Raw genomic sequence first — 19328 nt, forward strand, 5'->3', positions numbered from 1 at the left:
GGGCTCGTCCGGGATATGAACCCGGGACCTCTCGCAAATCACTCAATGAAACTCCCAAAGCGAGAATCATACCCCTAGACCAACGAGCCGCTGTTACTTTAGTTGTGCAGCCAGTGTAAAAGTTGGTTGCCTCTCAGAGCCGATCGACCATCCTTCCAGACCTCTGAGATCCATCCAATCTCGTTTTCGATTCGGGTGGACAGCAATATCAAGTTGTGCACCAACTATTTCCATTCACCAATATTAGTCTCCCTTTACCAAATTGCTTTCGAGTGCACGACTTGAGTTATCAAGTAAGACGTTTCAGAATTAGTTGCTCTTAAAATGCATTGCTTGTGAGGATACTCAGAGTCGTGTCGATTTATGGCACGCTCTGTTCCCTTTGCATTGCAACCAACACATAGAATTGAATCATAGAAAGCTGATAGCACGGAAAGAGGCCATTCGCGCCATCGAGTCCGTGCGAGATCTCTGCAAGAGCAATCCAGCTAGAACCACTCCCCCGCCTTTCCCCGAAGCCCTGCATTTTTTTTCCTTTCAAGTACTTATCCAGCTCCCCTTTGAAGGCCATGATTGAATCTGCCTCCATCACACCCTCGGGCAGTGCATTCGAGATCCGAACCTCTCGCTGTGTAAAAAAGTTTTTCCTCATGTCACCTTTGGTTATTTTGCCAATCACTTTAAATCTATGTCCTCTGGTTCTTGACCCTTCCGCCAATGGGAACAGTTTCTCTCCATCTTCCATGCCGAGATCCTTCATGATTTTGAATACCTCTATCAAATCTCTACAAAACCGTCTCTGTTCCAAGGAGAACAACCTCAGATTCTCCGGTCTATCCACGTAAGTAAAGTCCCTCATCCCTGGAATTATGATAGTATTTTTTTCCGGAACCCCCTCGAAGGCCTTCACATCTTTCCTGAAGTGCGGTGTCCCGAACCCCACACAAAATTTCAGTTGTGTTCGAACCAGTGTGTTGTAAAGTTTCATCCTGACTTCTCTACTTTTGTACTTTTGTACTCTATACATCTATTTCTAAAGCCCAAGATCCCGTATGCTTTTTAACCGCTTTCTCAACCTGCCCTGCCACATTCAACGATTTGTACACATAAACCCCTCTTTGTTCCTCTACCGCTTTTACATTTGTGCCCTGGAGTTTATTTTGCCTCTCCTCGTTTTTCCGACCGAAATGTATCACTTCGCATTTTTTTTGCGTTAAATTTCATCTGCCCCGTCTCCGCCCATGCCACCAGCCTGTCTATATCCTTTGAAGTTCATCACTATCCTTATCATTGTTTACTACCCTTCCAAGGTTTGTTTCATCTGCAAATTTTGAAATTGAGCCCTGTGCACTCGAGTCCAAGTCATTAATACATATCAGGAAAAGCAGTGGTTCCAGCACTGATCCCTGGGGAACGCCACTGTACACCTCTCGCCAGTTCGAAAAACAACAGTTCACCAGTAATCTGTTTCCTGCTGTTCGTCAATTCTGCATTCATGTTGTTACTGCCCCCTTTATTCCATGGGCCGCAATCTTGATGATAAGCCTACCATGCGGCACTTTATCAAACACCTTTTGAAAGTCCTTATACACCACATCAACTAAATTGCCCTCATCTATCCTCTCTGTTACCTCATCAAAAAACTCTAACAGGTCAGTTAAGCACAATTTACCTTTAACAAATCTGTGCTGCCTTTCCCTAATCAATCCACCCTCGTCCAAGTGACTGTTAATTCTGTCCCGGGATATCGTTTCTAAACGTTTCCCCACCACTGAGGTTGAACTGACTGGCCGATAGTTGCTGGGTTTAATCGTACACCCTTTTTTGAACAAGGGTGTAACCTTTGCAATTCTCCAGTCCTCTGGCACCACCCACATATCTCAGGATGTTGGTAGATTATGGTCAGTACCTCCGCAATTTCCACCCTAACTTCCCTCAGCAACCGAGCATGCATTCCATCCGTACGTGGTGGTTTATCTACTTTAAGTACAGCCAGCCGTTCAAGTTCCTCTTCTTTATCAATTTTTATACCATCCAGTATCTCAACGATAACTTCCTTTGCTGATACTCTGTCTTCTTGGCAAAGACAGATGCAAAGTACTCATTTGGTACCAAGGCCATCCCCTCTGCCTCCATGAGTAGATCTCCTTTATCGTGCCTAATCGGCCTCACCCCTCCTCTGACTACCCGTTTACTGTATGCATGCCTGTCGAAGTCTTTTGGATTCCATTTTATGTTGGCCGTCAGTCAATAGTCATATTTCTCTGTGCCTCTCATTTTCTTTTTCCTTCCCCTCTGAACTCCCTGAATTCTGCCTGGTGAATTAACGCATAAAAAAGTTAACATTTCTTTCAGCCGGAAACAGAAAGTTACTGGTTGATCAATGGCGATTTGAACAAGTATTCGTCTTTTTTACAGAGTTTAATGAGTTTTGCGAAATTAATACAGTGAACTAATACAGTAAAGTTGAATTCCTGATCGGGAACCGCCTCAGACAGCGCATTACTGCCCATCCCTGGGAAACAAGATACGATCGAAACTTTGACAACACATCTCAGATCCCCCTACAAAGTCACAGCTTGCCAGCTGTTCCGAAATCTGGAGCCTGGACAGGGAGTTAAACGTTGGACCTTCAGCTCACTGCCCACTTTAAAAGTCTGATACTCTACCGACTGAGCTACCCAGGCTCGATACTACATGAGCTCCCATCGTACATATTCATGGGAGATCTCTGAATTATCCCTGCAGCCGTCAAACAAGGGTAAGGTCCGTTTGATAAAATTCTCAGCAACGTGTTGAGGAGAATCCTTGTTCCTGTTGAACGAGATGTAAGAAACATGGACAGTGAACTCGTGAGTTTACAATTCTTCTTGTTTGTGCCAAATGTCGTGTCATTCGTTAGCAGCAATTAAAATAGCACTTTACCCAAAGGCTCAAAAGCTGAACTTGTCTCACACGGGAGTTGGAAAAGGCCTCTCGACCTTTCAGCGTATTAACATCTGTAAGCTGAATAATTTCACCCGTGACACAGTGAAACCAGGCAGCATATTTCTCTTCCAAATTTTCCCCACACGAAACTTCCAAACGATGAATATCGGCTTAAAGAAAAGAAGAATTGTTTGTTTGGTTCTTTAGATTTAAAGATCTCGTACCGGCCCCTTTGCCATATGAGCTGCCGCTAAAAGCCCCCTCTCCCGCTATGAACAACTAAACTGGCACCTGCTATTACAAGACGGTAGGCCAGAGGAACGCAAATGCCCACATGGTAAAACTAAGAAGTCGATTGTTGACCTCCATACGTTTGTCCCACAAGAGCGTATTGTAAAAACGACTGGTTGTTAACAAGATGCGTTATGGAAGATACCATTTGTACCTTGAACTCCGATCAAAATGTTCGGTGTAAAAGGTTTGGTTGTTTTAGAAGACGCTCGAACTCACAACCTGGTCATTTCTGGAGCCCATACTGCTATAAATAAGTAACGCACGCTTAACAATTGTACAATACGAGAGCAGCGAAAAACGGACGGCATCAGCGCTCCTGCCAAACAGCTTTATTTTCGGTCTCTCAATTATCACTTCGAGATCTTTCTCAAACAGAAGCTTCCAATCAGATGCGCTTCGTTAAATAACAATTCCTAAAACAAGAGAGTTTTGATCGATCATGACTAAATTTCCTCACCTGTTCATTTTTATCATCTGGAATGGTGACCATCAGGTCCTGGAGATTTGTGTATCTTCAGCCTAATTATTTTCTCCATTGCCATTATTTTACTTATACGAATCCCCTTGATTTATTAACAGTTTTCCTCGTGTCTCTAGTATGTTAGCCTCATCCATTTCTGTGACGACCGATGCAAATTAAAAATTTAGCAACTCTGCCATTTCCTGATTTTCAATTACAATATCACCTCCATCTGTCTTCAAGCGGCCCACGTTACACTAAGCCTCCCTTCTTTCTCTTAATATACTTGTAAAAACCTTGAGAGTTGTCCTCATTTTCCCTCACAAGTTTTTCTCCTTTTCCCTTTTTGCTTCTCTTGGGATTTTTTAGTTTCAGCACCACAGGAAACAACACTTCGCTGTAAAGTTCGGCTCAATAGTTCTCCAATGTCAGAGCGAGAATTGTCTGAAGCCCTAATTTATTTAACGTAACAAATACAATCACACATAATCATCCATGTATCAACGCACTGATGGATGCACAAAGATAAACACAGCGAGAAATCCAGTCAGTGTCGGAATGCACAGGGAAACGGACAAGCGAAATGGACAGAGAGAAAACGGCCTCAACCCCCAATAGTGAAGTGTCGCTGATAGATATTAGTGAGACGAGGTGGGGCTGTTCCATCATCAATTGACGCTGTGGTTTAGCTGGTTAAAGCATCTGTTTAATAAACAAAAGATCCTGGGTTCAACTCCCAACAGTGCCTTGTGCAGCTTATTATTTTACCTAATTTGTGGAATTGAGCGACAAAATAACAATGTGGTATTTGTCTTTGTTCAGGTTTCAGGAGGAAACGGACAGCAAGATGACTGTTCAAAAACGCCCTTTCATTCCACAGACAGACCTCTCATGGAATGTGTCTGTCACACGTTAATTTAAGGACACGTTCTTGTTTCTGGGCTCGTTGGGGTCGAGGCATAATTCACGATTTGAGGTTCAAACCCGGAACTCGTCCAAATTTGGACCTCGACTTGTGATCTTGACCTGTGGAACAAACGTTGGCAAACAGGAAAAATAAGTCTTCAAATCGCTCCACCTGAATCTCCAGACCCGGATGAAATATATCCCAGGATGTTAACAGAAGCAAGGAAGGAAATAGCGGAGGCTCTGACCATCATTTTCCAATCCACCCTGGCAAAAGTTGTCGTGTTGGAGGATTTGAGGATTGCGAACGTTGTACCATTGTTTAAAAAGGGAGAAAGGCATAGATCGAGTAAATACAGGCCAGTCAGCCTAAACTCGATGGTGGGTAAATTATTTCGCACAATTCTGAGGGAAAGTATGAATCGTCATTTCGAAAGGCACGGATTAATCAAGGACAGTCAGCGTGGATTTGTTAAGGGAAGGTCGTTTGAATTGAATTACTTGAGGAGATATCAAGGAGGATCGATGAGGGTAGCGCGATTGATGAAGTCCACATGGGTTTTAGCGAGGCTTTTGACAAAGTTCTACAGGGCAGATTGGTAAAAAATGTAAATGCCCATTGCATCCAAGGGACATTGGCAAGTTAAATCCAAAATTGGCTGAGTAGCAGGAAGCAAGCGGTTGTGGTCGACGGGTGCTTTTGTGAATGGAAGGCTGTTTCGAGTGGGGTTCCATGCGGCTTCGTAATAGGTCCCTGCTTTTCATGGTACAGATCATCGATTTAGACTTAAATGCAGGGGGCATGATTAAGAAATGTGCAGATGATACAAAAATTGGTCCTGTGGTTGATAGTGAGGAGGAAAGCTGTCGACTGCAGGAAGATATAGATAGAGCGGAACGGTGGATAGAAAAGTGGCAAATACAATTCAATCTGAAGAAGTGTGAGTGAGTTGTGGGGGGGCAAAAAGGCAAAGGAGTGCACAACAAATATTGTTATTAATTTGCCATTTACACGCCCATTCTGCAAAGTTGTCAATGTCGTCCTTATTTTTTCTCATTTTTCCTTTGTATTAACTACAGCTCGCAATTAGGTGTCATCCCTAATTTTGGAATTGTACTTCCGATTCCCGTGTCCAAATCATGAATGTAAATTTTGAACAACAGTGGTCCCACCACTGATAAATTGTGAACAACACTGGTCCCACCACTGATCAATTGTAAACAACAGTGGTCCCAGAACCGATAAATTGTGAACAACAGTGGTCCCAGAACCGATAAATTGTGAACAACAGTGGTCCCAGAACCGATAAATTGTGAACAACAGTGGTCCCAGAACCGATAAATTGTGAACAACAGTGGTCCCAGAACCGATAAATTGTGAACAACAGTGGTCCCAGCGCCGACAATTTGTGAACAGCTGTGGTCCCACGAATTTTGATCTTGAACTGCAGTTGAAACTTTTGCATAAAAAGAAATAACGTCCTCAAATAGTCCCACGTGAATCTCAAACGCTTTGGGAAGAAGTTTAATAGAAACAATCAGGACTTTAAAGGCACCTCAACGACCTGAACTTCCGTTGAATGAATTTTGTTAGCCATTACATTCGACCGTGAAATCGCTCTTGACTTTCATCTCACTGAAGCAGAGTGTGGCCGCTTTCTATCTGTGAGCATGTCTGTGACGTGTTAGCTTTGATATTGATCGCTTCCAATTTGTAAAATTTCATCAATCGTCAGGAAAAAGAAACCGAGAATCGAATTGTCCCTCTAAGTGATGAACTGAAGGGATTGGTGATCCAAGCAGATCTGGAAAATGCGTGGTGCAATCGGTCAGGAGTTCCAAATCCACCCTCCAGCCACTCGGCAATTATATTGAATGAACTTTACTCTGGCCCAGTGTCACCGCACTGAAATCGAGTATTTCTCCGGCATGTTTTTCTTCATAGTTGCTGGTTTAAGAGTGAAGACCGGCTGGTTGGATTTTAACTCCTACAAGCTTTAATCATTCATTTTTCACTGACTGTAGACAGTTGTTATATTGGTCGCTGCAATCTCAAAGTTTAGCCCAGTGAATTATTGGTTTAGCAGGTGATCTCTTCACCTGTTCTCGGCGGTGTTATCCGTTAGCGTGAAAGTTTGATGGTTCGAGCCCTTATTTTATTTTATCCTCAGGATTCATCGCCTCAAAGTTCCAGGGTTTCAACGCATGTTTTGGAATCAAGAAAATGTACCGTGATCATTGCCAGCTGAGCAGGGCTGATATTCTACCATTTACCCTGCGGTCGGGAATCAGGCACATGAATCATATAAAGGAATGGAACATTGGCTTCACGGTAATTACAATTCTCCTTGACAGACAAGCCCCCGAAAGGGCCGAAGGGAGGCCGCATTCGCAGCAGGAGAGCTGGTTCGCTGTGACATGGAGATTTCTGTAGTGAGTGAGACCAGACTGTTCCTATGTTCAGAGAATACATTTCACACCCTTTATTTTGGAAAAGCAAAACGGTGGGGATTTTTGTCATAGCCCGATGCCTTTCGTGTTGTATCAGATGTTCCTCGTTGCGTTACTTTCATCTTGATCGGAGAACCAGTTCGGGCGCTCCTGTGACAAACAGCGACAATTGCCAGTTAATGTTAAATTTAACAACGACTCCACTGCGTTTTTAATCCCACTCTTAAGATGCAGTCTTTAAAATGAAAAAAATTCATCACATTCAAAGCATAAAAATCTTATTAAAGTTTTGACCGTCTCTCGGGAACCACGTCAACATCGCCTTCAGTCTGGAATAGAAAGTTATCGATTGATTCATGGTGATTAAAACAGGGATTCAGTTACGAACAGGATTTAATTAGCTTCATGTAATTAATTTAATAAGTTCATAACTCTTTTTAAAGTTAATTCCCTGACTGGGAATCGAACCTCGCGGCGGTGAGAGTACCGAATTCTCACCACCAGGCCATTGGGGAGCTCCCAAGATTGCGCACGAGACAAAGTGGAACTGATGACATTATTTTTTCTTTCGCTCTTTCATGATTCATTCAGCTCTGTGTTTATTCTCAGGCCTCTTATCTCTCCTTCTTTTCAGCTTCTGACTGCGGATATTCCTGTGGTGAAATATCAATAATATAGAACATCTCACAGCCCCGGTATATTTGCTGTTTCTCTGTGCAGTTCTGTGCAAAATCAAACTGCACGCAAATACCGACAGTGCCTCTCTCTCACTCCCCACAGAAGCAGCAGGAGATGCCACTTTAAACTGCCAGTTGCTTCAAACGATTCATGATGGACCTGCGTGACCTTGCAGCTTTCCCAGGAGCTGCATTCAGTGCGTGAATTTTGGAAATGGAAAATGTCCATCAGCAGCTTGTGGTCGTATTTTACCTCACTTTCCATTTCATGTACATGCCTACTTGCACTTGGTGATGTCATTGCCTGAACATCACCTCTGTCGCGATATTATTTCGAACAGAAAATGCCATTTTGTGCGAGCAGTTTGTCTGGCAGGAAAATGACCTGAATTACAAAGGGCCAAGTAGGAAAGGCCGCGTTGCTCTGCTTGTTCGCAGCAAAGAATTTTCATCGTTTCCTTGGGGTTTAGTGTTTAGGATTCGGCGCTTTCATCACCACGGCAAAGGTTCGATTGTCGGTCTCAACATCCGCATATTATACACTCTACCATAAGTGTACTGTACTCAAATTGCTGATTTTTTCATTGTGAGGGGAAGAAACATAAATGTGTGGACATTAATTACGAATTCATCAGCTGGGTTGCACCTTTTCTTTTCCTACAGTCTCAGTCTTTCCATCTTGACCCTTCTCTGCTGGTGTTGCAGGTTCCATCATTCTTCGCTGTTCACGATGCCTGAGAAGTCCATCAGGAGAAAACAGGCAAAGTCAAGAGACAGAGACAGGGAGAGATTAAAACATAGAAATAAATTGTATAAATGTCAAGTTCTGCGAACGAGCAGAATTTAGAATGGAGCTTGGGAGAGATTCCTTCACGTGTCTTGCAATTTTGCGAGAGATCATTGGGCTCCGATTTAAAAGCGTCGTTGGCGATGGAGCACCTCTCTGAGGGAGCGAACAAGGTCCGTTCGTTCAAGTTCAGATTAATTTGAACACTGAACAAACTTTAAAAAGTAGCGCTGCGAACAGGATTCGAACCTGTGCAGGGAAACCCCATTGGATTTCAAGTCCAACGCCTTAACCACTCGGCCATCGCAGCTGCAAGCATCGATGATGCACAGCTATAAATCAGAATGCGTAGGGTTATCACACGAGATCTGTGACACTTTGTTCTCTCAGACAGGTTTCCAACTGGAAACTTGCAGCTTGTTAATGTGCTGACTTTGCTGTTTCGGTGATAGAATTCTCATTTATCACGTGAGAAACCGGGGTTCGATTTCCGGTTCGTTTCGGATTATTTTCATTCTCCATTCATACGATCGCGTGAATTGTGCGACATTCGCCCTCAGCTTCAATCTGCGCACCATTTCGAGACATTTTCCATTCTCCACGTGTGTTGCGTCGAAGCTGGGTTGGAAAATCACATTGCAAGTCCTACTTCTTAATCATTGGGTCATCGCAGCTGCAATCGACAAATCCGACACGGCTGCAGAAGAGAATGAAGAAGGTTATGACAGGAGAACTCTGAGACTGTATGTTCTTTTAGACAGGTTTCGAACTGAGCGCATGCCGCCTGCTGCTGTGCGGACTTTGTTATTTCGGTAATAAAATTCTTGCTTTCTGCGCGGGAGGCGCGGGTTCGATCACCACCCAATCGAGGAGCATTTTTCATTTCCATTCATGAGGTCACGTGAAGTGGGATACGTTGACATTCAGCTTCAATCTGAACAACATCTTGGGAAATTTCCCTTTCTCCATGTGTGTTGTCGTCGACAGAATCTCTGCATTCTGTCCTCCATGCACTGGAATTAAGACAATCCTGCCGACTACACCGCTGACAAGACGTGAGAAGCCAATTAGTGATTTTGGACTAAAAATGGTAACACCGCAGGGCTCGTCCGGGACCTCTCACAGAACAATCAGCAAATCCCCAAAGCGAGATATCATACCCGAAGACCAACGAGCCACTGATAACAGAGGGGTGCAACCAATGCAGAATTCTGTGCCACCCACAGCCGATCGGCCACCATTCTGTCCATCCGATCACTTTTTCTATTCCGATGTACGGCAATGTGAAGACGTACATTAACTATTTCATATCAACAATATTAGCATCTCTTTACCACATTCGTTTCGAATGTGCGAGTTGTAATATCAAGTGAGACTTTGCAGAATTAATTGCTCTAAAGCTACATTGTTGTCTGTCTCGGCATCCGCAGATTATCCACTCCACCACAAGTATAACATTGACTACACTTCAAAAATACTTAATTGGCTGTAAAGCGCTTTGGGAGGTCTTGATGTCGTGAAAAGCGCTTTATAAATACAAGATTTTGTTTTTATACTGGGCTAAAAGTACTGATGATTTCACTATGAGGACGAAGCGACATCGATATGTGGACATTGGCTCAGAATTCATCATCTGGATTGGTCCTTTACTTTTCCTCCCGTCTCAGTCTTTCGATCTTTACCGTTCTCTGCTGGTGTCGCAGGTTCGAAGAGCTTTGGCCGTTCAAGGAAGCTTGAGAAGTCCATCAGGGGAAAACAGAGAGTGACAGAGACAGGGAGAGATAGAGAGATAAAAGTAAAGAAAAAAAAGCCTGAATATCAATTTAGCAGAATTTGAAATGAAGCTTGAGAAAGATGGAATCATACACTCATAGAATCGTTACTGCACAGAAAGAGGCCATTCGGCCCATTGAGCTTGCCCCGGCTCTCTTTAAGAGCAATCCAGTTCGTCCCATTCCCCCGTTCTTTCCCTGTAGACCCGCAAATATTTTCCTTCAAATATTAATCTAATTCCTTTTCGAAAGTCACGATTAAATCTGCTTCCACCACCCTTTCAGGAGATCTATTCCAGATTATAACTACTCGCCGATTTAAAACGTTTTTCCTCATATCGCCTTTGGTTCTTTTGTCAACCACCGTAAATCTGTGTCTTCTGGTTCTCGACCCTTCCGCCAACGGGAGCAGTTTCTGTTTATTTACTTTATCTAAACCCGTCATGATTTTGAACACTTCTAGCAAATCTCCTCTCAACCTTCCTGCCCTAAGGTGAACAACCCCAGCTTCTCCAGTCTATCCACGTAACTGAAGTCCCTCATCCCTGGAACCATTCCAGTAAATCTTTTCTGCATCCTCTCTCAGGCCTTCACATCCTTCTTAAAGTGCGGTGCCCAGAACAAGACACAATACTCCAGTCGTGGATTATTGTGAAGTTTCCTTCACGCACCTTGACATTTTGCATGACCATTGGGCTCCCAATTAAAAGGCTCTGCCGCGGTGGAGGATCTATCTGAGAGAAGGAAATGAGGCCCGTTATCTCCAGTTCATATTTATTTGAGCATTGAACAAAACTGTAAACAATAGCGCCGCGAGCAGCATTCCAATGTTTCACCGAAAGACCCTGTCGAGTTTTAGATCTAACGCCTGAACCACTCGGCCATCACATACAGCGAGTGCTAGTAATGCACGGCTGTAAATCAGAATGTGCAAGGTACTCAGAGGAGGTTTGTGAAATTATATGTTGTTTAAAACAGGTTTCCAAATGGACACAGAGAGCCCGATGCCATGAAAACGTTACTGTTTCACTGGTAGAATTTGCACTTACCACGCGAGGGAACAGGGTTCGTATTCCCGACAAATTAAGGCGCATTTTTATTCTGCACCTCTGAGATCGCCTGAATTGGGATAAATTCACCTTCAGTTTCAATCTGCACACCGGCGTGAGATATTTTACTCTCTCCGTGTGTGTTGCGTCGATAAACCGGCTGCATTCTGGCCTCTGGACCTCAAACATGTTCGAGAATTAAATCAATCCTGCTTTCTGCAACGCTGAAAAGATGTGAGAAAGAAATTAGTGAATCTTCACTGGAAATAGTGAAACAGGAGGGTTCTGGGATTTGAACTGGGGAACTCTCACATATCAATCAGTGAAACGCCCAAAATGAAAACCATAATCCGAGAACAAGGAGCCGTCAGTAACACAACCGGACAACCAGTTAAAATATCCCTGCGACCCACAACCGATCGCCCATTCATTCAGACCGCTTCTGTCCATCGAATCATAGAATGGTTACAGCACAGAAGGAGTCTATTCGGCTCATTGAGCCAGTGCCTGCTTTTTGTAAGATCAATCCAATTAGTCCCATTCTGCGGCCCTTTCCAGGTGCTCTGCATTTTTCCCCTTCAAATTCCTTTTTTAAGTCACGATTGAATCTGATTCCACCACCCTTTCAAGCAGCGCATTCCAGATCAGAACTACTCGCTGCGTAATTAAGTTTTTCCTCATATCGCGTTTGGTTCTTTTGCAATCACCTCAAATTTGTGTCCTGTGGTTTCCGACCATTTCACCAATTAAAACAACTTCTCTTGATTTACTTTATCGAAACCCTTCATGACTTTGAACACTTCTACCAAATCTCCTCTGAAACTTCTCTGCTGTAAGGGGAACAACCCATCACCCGGAAAATACGGTCAATTAGCTTCAATTAATTTATTTGATCATTAAACAGACATTTAAAGACAGGCCTTGTTTTGTGGAAGTGTGATCTGATCGTTTTAATCGCTGGTTTCAATGTCTGGGGCGTTTCTCGATTCGAATTTTACCACTGACAGAATTTCTGCAAATATCCATTTTGACCTGTTCACAGAAAACCCGATTGTCGTGCGATGGAGCAGAGGATGTGAAAGAAGCTGAAAGTGAAAGTGCAGATATTAGTTTCATCACGGGGACAGGACACGTTTCCACAGGTAAGGAAATCTCACCTTCAGATTCTTTCCAGCAGAGTGGGACAGGTGATCAGAGTGACCGGGCTCCAGCGGCGCAATCGGTCCTTATTTGAGTTACAGGCTCAGGAAATGCCGGGGTTTTTAATTCGAATCTCAGCAAGATCAAACAAACCTTTTGTTTGTGAACATTTCGACCGGAGTTGAAGGAACAATTGATATGTTCCAAAATTCATTTAATTATCTGAATTGCCATGTGGTTCCTCCGGACTATGCGGTTGCAAGAGCAGATGAGATGTTTAGTATTAATTGTTTAGAGGAGGGAGGCTGCGGTTTTAGAGACACAAACTATGACTTTGATCCATCTTCAAATCGTGGGATTTAACTGGAGCTTTAAACCAGCGCCAGAGGCCGCTCAGCCAGGATACTTTCCATCCTGCACTTCAGGAGCTAGTTTTACAGGAATAGAATGACTGCAAGCAAGAATTCTACCCCTCAAGCACCAATGCTCGCACGGCAGCAGGATGCATGTGTCCAGTTGGAAACCTGTCTGAAGGAACATTCAGTCTGACAGAGCCGGAAGTCGAGCAGATTGACTTTCGGTCTGAGCAGATGTTGAGTCTCCTTCTTGAGAGTATTTCGCCAATCCTGCTCAGAGTGGTTTAAGAATCATGAATTCGGGTGTGACTGGAGCCACTTGTGTAAGATGAAGTGTCGGGGGCAGTTTCACATCCTTGACGGACATTAATGATCCTGTTGCGGTTTTGCTGCAAAATTTCACTTCCCAGCTCCCGAACTAAAATCCAACGCCGTTGCAACTCGAATCCACAGCCTTTGAATGGCTTATCAAACAAAACAAGTAGAAGTCCAACACACTCGCCATTGCACCACAGGGTCAGTTGCTAAAAAAAACCTGAATAAAAAGAAAGACGCGTTTCTCCGGTCCAGGGGCAAAGTGAGAATGGATGTTATTCAAAAAACTGTCCCCTCGAATCTGTCTTTATATATTTTTTTGTAAGCTTCGATTTTAAAAGTTATAAAAAGCCAAAATAAATAAAGTAAATTATAAGAATCGAATCCGTGATTAAGGCGTTACAACACACTCTAAGCAACTGAGTTAACCGGCCGTACTGACGGTCCATTTGACATTTTAATTAATTTCTGTACCTGTCCGCTAGTTGGTCGCGCTTTCTGCACTTGGACTCCGAAATCTCTCTGCTCCTCCACAGTTCCTAGTTTCTCACCATTTAGAAAACATTCTGATTTATCTTTCTTAGATTTAAATTGGATGATCTCGCTCACCCCCCATTGAACTATATTTGCCGCAGTTTTGCCCACTCACTGAATCCATCAATTCTCACTTTTCAACTTCCTGCTTCAATCTTCATGACTTATTGCGTCACCAGAAGGCTGCGTGTTCAAATCACGGGGTAACCGTTACTTTTCGAGCTGATCGGATTCTGGATCGTTCCGGGATGAATATTGTATCTGCTTTTTCTCAATAAACAGAACCTTGCTCTAAAGTCTGCTTCCCTGGTTCTCAAATTTCAGGAAGGCGTCTCATTCCGCCCTCGACTTTTGATTTTGACCTGCGGTTGAAACTTTTGCAAAGATGGAAAAGAAGTCCCCAAATCACTCCACGTGAATCTTAAACGCTTTGGGAAGACGTTCAGTGCAAACAATCAGGAATTTAAAGGCACCTCAATGACCTGCACTTTCTTGGAATGAGCTTTGTTCGCCATTGCATTCGACCGTGAAATCGCTCCCGGCTTTCATCTCACTGAAGTGAAGAGTGTGACCGCGTTACATCTGTCAGAGTGGAAGTGACGAGTTTGGGGTCGGTGTGGGTCGTTTACAACTTTTGAAATCTCACCAAGCAGCAGAGAAAAAGAAACTTAGAATCAAATTGTCCCTGTCAGTGATAAATTGAAGTGAATATCGCTCCAAGCAGATCTGGACAACTCGCAGTGCAGCCGCACAGGAGTTCCAAATCCACCTTCTCGCCAATCGGCAATCGCATGAACTGAACTTTACTCTGACCCAGTGTCACCGCGCTGAAATCGAGTATGTCTCGGCCACACTTTTTCTGAACATCATGGTTACTGGTTTAAGAGTGAAAACTGCCGTCCGCTTCACTGTTCAGTGCAAGAGACAACTTTGTAAACACCGAGTCGTGTCACAGACCTGCTCGTCGGACCTGCTCATTTCATCTCATCTCATTTTCAGCAAACCTGAATATTACTGGAATAGAGAATGGTGAATCACAGCTCGAGAAATCAATCCTGTCGACCACGAGGGGACGGAGTCTTCCAACAGACAGTTGTTTAATGGCAAGGTGAGTTTAATGTTCAGGAATAATAGAGCACAGATTTTCACTCGTGCAAACTTCACACATTTTATTTTGGAAAAGTAAACTGATAGTGGAGAGAATTCATTTTGATCGCTGCAACCTGAATTTTTAGTTCGTTGAATCAGGAGTTCAACAGCAAACGTGTGCTGTCTCTGTGGCGCAATCGGTTAGCGCGTTCGGCTGTTAACCGAAAGGTTGGTGGTTCGAGCCCACCCAGGGAAGGTCGGGAAACTTTTATCCTCATGGTCTCGCATTTCCTGGTTCTGATGTTTGTTTTTCGCTGCAAAACAAATGCCCGGTTTCGATGGCCAGCTGAGCACGGCCGATCTTCCATCATTTCACCTGTGATTGGCTTCGCGGAAATCTGAATTCTTCTTGACAGACAAGGTCCGAAGGTTGCAGGAGAGCCGCTTCACTCTGACATGGATATTTCTGCAGTGAGTGACGCCAGACTGTTTCCACAATGAATGTCACTCCCTTTTATTTTGGAAACGCAAAATTGTATTCACATTCCGATGGGTTTCAGTTGATTTGTGAGAGATCATGAAAGGATCCTGCAGCGCTGCCTTGGATAATAACAGTTCTAAGCCGCATTTCAGTCGCGGCAACAAATCCCTGCATCCGAGTATCTGCACCCTTACACCGGAGTATCTGCGCCCTCACACCGGAGTATCTGCGCCCTCACACCGGAGTATCTGCGCCCTCACACCTGAGTATCTGCGCCCTCACACCGGAGTATCTGCGCCCTCACACCGGAGTATCTGCGCCCTCACACCGATAACTCATCAACTGTCCCCAATCATCTTTATGAGCGTCAGGAGACCTAAACAAAACACAACAGTGAAGAAATTGGCTTTATGATTCTTCACTAATGTGCGGACACATTTTTGTTTACGGTACTTTCAGGGAGATTTGGGGAAAGTGGCCGCTGATACTCAGAAACCACTACTTGTTGCTTTCTTTTTTCAGCGGGCTCGTTGGTCGAGGGGTATGATTCTCGCTTCGGGTTTGTTGTTTAAAATATGTGAAAGATCCCGGGTTTAAATCCCGGACGAGCCCTCATTTCCCCCCCCAGACTTTTGATCTTGAGCTGCTGTTCAAACTGGCAGGGTGTTTGGAGGTATCTCAATGATCTCACGTCCTCTGAATGCATTCTACTTGCAATTGCAATTGACCTTGAAACCGCTCTCGGATTTCATCTCACTGAAGCAGAATGTGGCCGCTTTTTATTTGTCAGCGTGGAGGTGACGAGGTTGTGTTTGATAACCGCGGGCACACCTGTCCGGACATTGGTATTCAGAATGTACAAAATGTTGTCTCAAATACTCTGTTGTCATCCTGGGAGCTCTAGTTTTCCATGCCCAACCTTTCCTCGAGTAAGAATGTATCCAGTCTGTACCGGAACTATCTCCTCACTCAAAGCCTCCCATTGCTCATTTCCTGTTTTACCTGTCAATTTTTGATTCCAATCCACCTGGACCCGATCCCTTTTCAACTCGCTGAAATTCGCTCTTCCCAGTTGGGTATTTTCATACCTGATTTTTCCTTGCATTTTCCATAACTACACTAAACCTGCTGCAAATGCTCCCCCAGAGAATCATGCTCCACTTGCCCCACTTCTTTCCCCTAAATAAATCCAACACTGCTTCCTTCCTCGTTGGGCTGAAAACATACGGATTAAGAAATTTCTCTTGTGCACATTTCAGGAATTGCTCGCCCTCTTTGACTTTTACACTGCTGTTTCCCAGTCTATATTCTGATAAATGAAGTTCCCTTTGATCACTACTCTAAAATTATTGCATCTTTCTGCAATTTACCTGCCAATTTGCTCCTCTATCTCCTTCCCACTATTTGATCGTCCATAGAATGCATCCAGCAGCGTAATAGCTCCTCAATTGTTCCTTAATTCTAAACAAATAGATTATGCCTTTGAACCCCTTAGCAGGGCGACCCTTTCTACCGCTGTAACAGTATTTTTGATCAATAGTGCCTGCTCCCCTCCAGCCCCGCCCCCCTCCTTTTTTCCCTGCCTTTCCTGAATACGTTGTAGCCTGGAATATCTCAGTGTCCACTCCTCCGCTTGTTTGAGCCAGGTCTCCATTATTGACACTATAACATAATCCCATGTTACCACTTGTGTCTGCAGCTAACCAACCTCATTTACCAAGTATGCTAAACACAACATCAGGGCATAAAGGTTGGACAAGTTCTAATGCCCAATTAAATGTTCTATACACTAATGTACGTAGCATAAGAAATAAAACAAGTGAATTAGAAGCGTAAATTCAGCTTATAGTGCATGACGTAGTGCTCATCACTGAGACCTGACGACAAACTGGGCATGACTGAGATAAATATTTCAAGTTATGAGCCGTTTGGAAAGGATAGGGACATTGGAAAAGGCGGTGGAGTAGCGATATTGATGAGGGATACTATTACTGCATTGGAAAGAAGAGATATCAGTAAAGGTGAGCACGCAGTAGAAAGGCTTTGCGTAGAAATGAGTAACAGAATAGAATACAAGACTTTGGTGGGAGTTGTTTATAGACTTCCGGATAGCAGTGAAAAAGTAACAGGATACACAAAAGCGGACAGGTTGTTAGGGGTCTGGAACTCACTGTCTGAAAGGGTGGTCGAGGCAGAAAACCTCAACTCATTTAAAAAGTACTTGGATGTGCATTTGAAGTGCCGTAATCTACAGGGCTATGGACCAAGTGTTGGAAAGTAGGATTAAGTTGGATAGCTCTTTTTCGGCCGGCACAGACACGATAGGCCGAATGGCTTCCTTCTGTTCTGTAATTTTCTATGATTCCATGATTCCGTGTGTGGGAAGGGATTTGCTCAGTCATCACACGTGCTGAGACACCAGGGAGTTCAAAAGTGACTGCAGGAGTTGGATTCTGCTGTTAATCCCATCCAGAACTGAACCATTTTCATTCTGACATTTCGGGTTTGTTTCTTCTGATGTTAATAACCCCTATAACTGGGCTGGAGTTTAATTTTCTGGATATCTGTTGAATAAATCAGCTTTGTTTTAAACATCTTGTAGATTTTGGTCTTTCCCACCTGAGTGTTTAGCATCACCTGACTGGAGCTCAGAAAGGACAATCTGGGGGGAGGATCGTCCGATGGGAACAGAACTTCAACCTGGACACAGTCCTTCAGGGCCACACTGAGAGGGGCAAACGGCACTTTGGTCTTTCTTGGCTCTGTTCACTGATAGCAAAGTGGCCGTGCGGCATCGAGTCTAAAAATGACTGTGGTAATTATTCTCTGAAGATTTAACCTCTTTGTCTGACAGTCCTGAGTCGACCATTTAAGGCAGGCGTTAACTCATTTAAAATAAACCCGCTTAAAATAAATGGGTTATGAATTGTGATTTCTGTGAAGCCAATGTTCCATTCCTTTATATGATTCATGTGCCTGCTCTCCGACCGCAGGGTAAATGGTGGAATATCAGCCCTGCTCAGCCGGCAATGATCACGGTACATTTTCTTGCAGACAAAACACACATTGAAACCCTAGAACTTTGAGGTGATGAATCCTTAGGGAAAATAAAATTAGGGCTCAAACCATCAAACCTTCGCGTCAAACGATAGCACCACGAGACAGGTGAAGAATTTACCGACTGAACCAATAATTCACTCAGCCAATCTTTGAGGTTGCAGTGACCAATATAACATTTGTCTACTGTCAGTCCAAAATGAATGATTGAAGCTTGCAGGAGTGAAAATCCAACGAGCCGGTCTTCGCTCTTAAATCAGCAACTATGAAGTTAAGAGAAACGTGCCGGATAAATACTCGATTTCAGCGCGGTGACACTGGGCCAGGGTAAAGTTCAGTTAATATGATCGCTGAGTGGAGAGGGGGTGGATTTGGAACTCCTGAGCGACTGCACTGTGCATTTTCCAGATCTGCTTGGAGCACCAATCCCTTCAATTCATCACTTGCAGGGACAATTCGATTCTCGGTTTCTTTTCCCCGATGCTTGGTGAAATTTTAAAAATTGAAAGCGACCAATATCAAAGCGAACCTCGTCACCGACATGCTCACAGATACAAAGCGGCCACACTCTGCTTCAGTGAGATGAAAGCCCAGAGCGGTTTCAAGGTCGGATGCAATTGTAAGCAAAGCTCGTTCAATGAAAGTGCAGGTCATTGAGGTGCCTTTAAAGTCCTGATTGTTTGAACTGAACTTCTTCCGAAGGTGCTTGAGATTCAAGTGGAGTGATCTGGGGACTGCTTTCCCCTCTTTGCAAAAGTTTGAACCGCAGGTCAAGATCAAAAGTCCCGGGTTAAATTCGGGCTTCGACTCTCGAATCGAGAATTATACCCCGACCTCAACCAGCCCAGAGACAAGAACGTGTCCTTTCATTGACGTGCGACGGTCACATTCCATGAGAGGTCGATCTGAAAATTGAAAGGGCATTTTTGAAGAAACATTTTGATCAATTCTGTGTTGGCTCTCTGAACAAGGACAAACACCACACTGTCTGTTTTCGCGTGTCAGATTCACTCAACATCATAAATTACATAA

The 19328-nt window shown here is 43.9% G+C and overlaps 3 non-coding genes across 3 annotated transcripts; 1 reads left to right on the plus strand and 2 right to left on the minus strand.

The window, feature by feature from the left end:
- On the minus strand, nt 1-89 carry trnap-ugg (transfer RNA proline (anticodon UGG)). The gene is given in 2 exon segments: nt 1-36; nt 54-89. It is a non-coding gene; the product is annotated as a tRNA-Pro (tRNA).
- Nucleotides 90-8731: 8642 nt separating this feature from the next.
- Nucleotides 8732-8813, minus strand: trnas-uga (transfer RNA serine (anticodon UGA)). The gene has a single exon. It is a non-coding gene; the product is annotated as a tRNA-Ser (tRNA).
- Nucleotides 8814-14940: 6127 nt separating this feature from the next.
- On the plus strand, nt 14941-15014 carry trnan-guu (transfer RNA asparagine (anticodon GUU)). The gene has a single exon. It is a non-coding gene; the product is annotated as a tRNA-Asn (tRNA).
- The last annotated feature ends 4314 nt before the right edge of the window (nt 15015-19328 follow it).

Source organism: Heptranchias perlo, unplaced genomic scaffold (genome assembly GCF_035084215.1).
Source record: "Heptranchias perlo isolate sHepPer1 unplaced genomic scaffold, sHepPer1.hap1 HAP1_SCAFFOLD_73, whole genome shotgun sequence".
NCBI classification, from domain to species: domain Eukaryota; kingdom Metazoa; phylum Chordata; class Chondrichthyes; order Hexanchiformes; family Hexanchidae; genus Heptranchias; species Heptranchias perlo.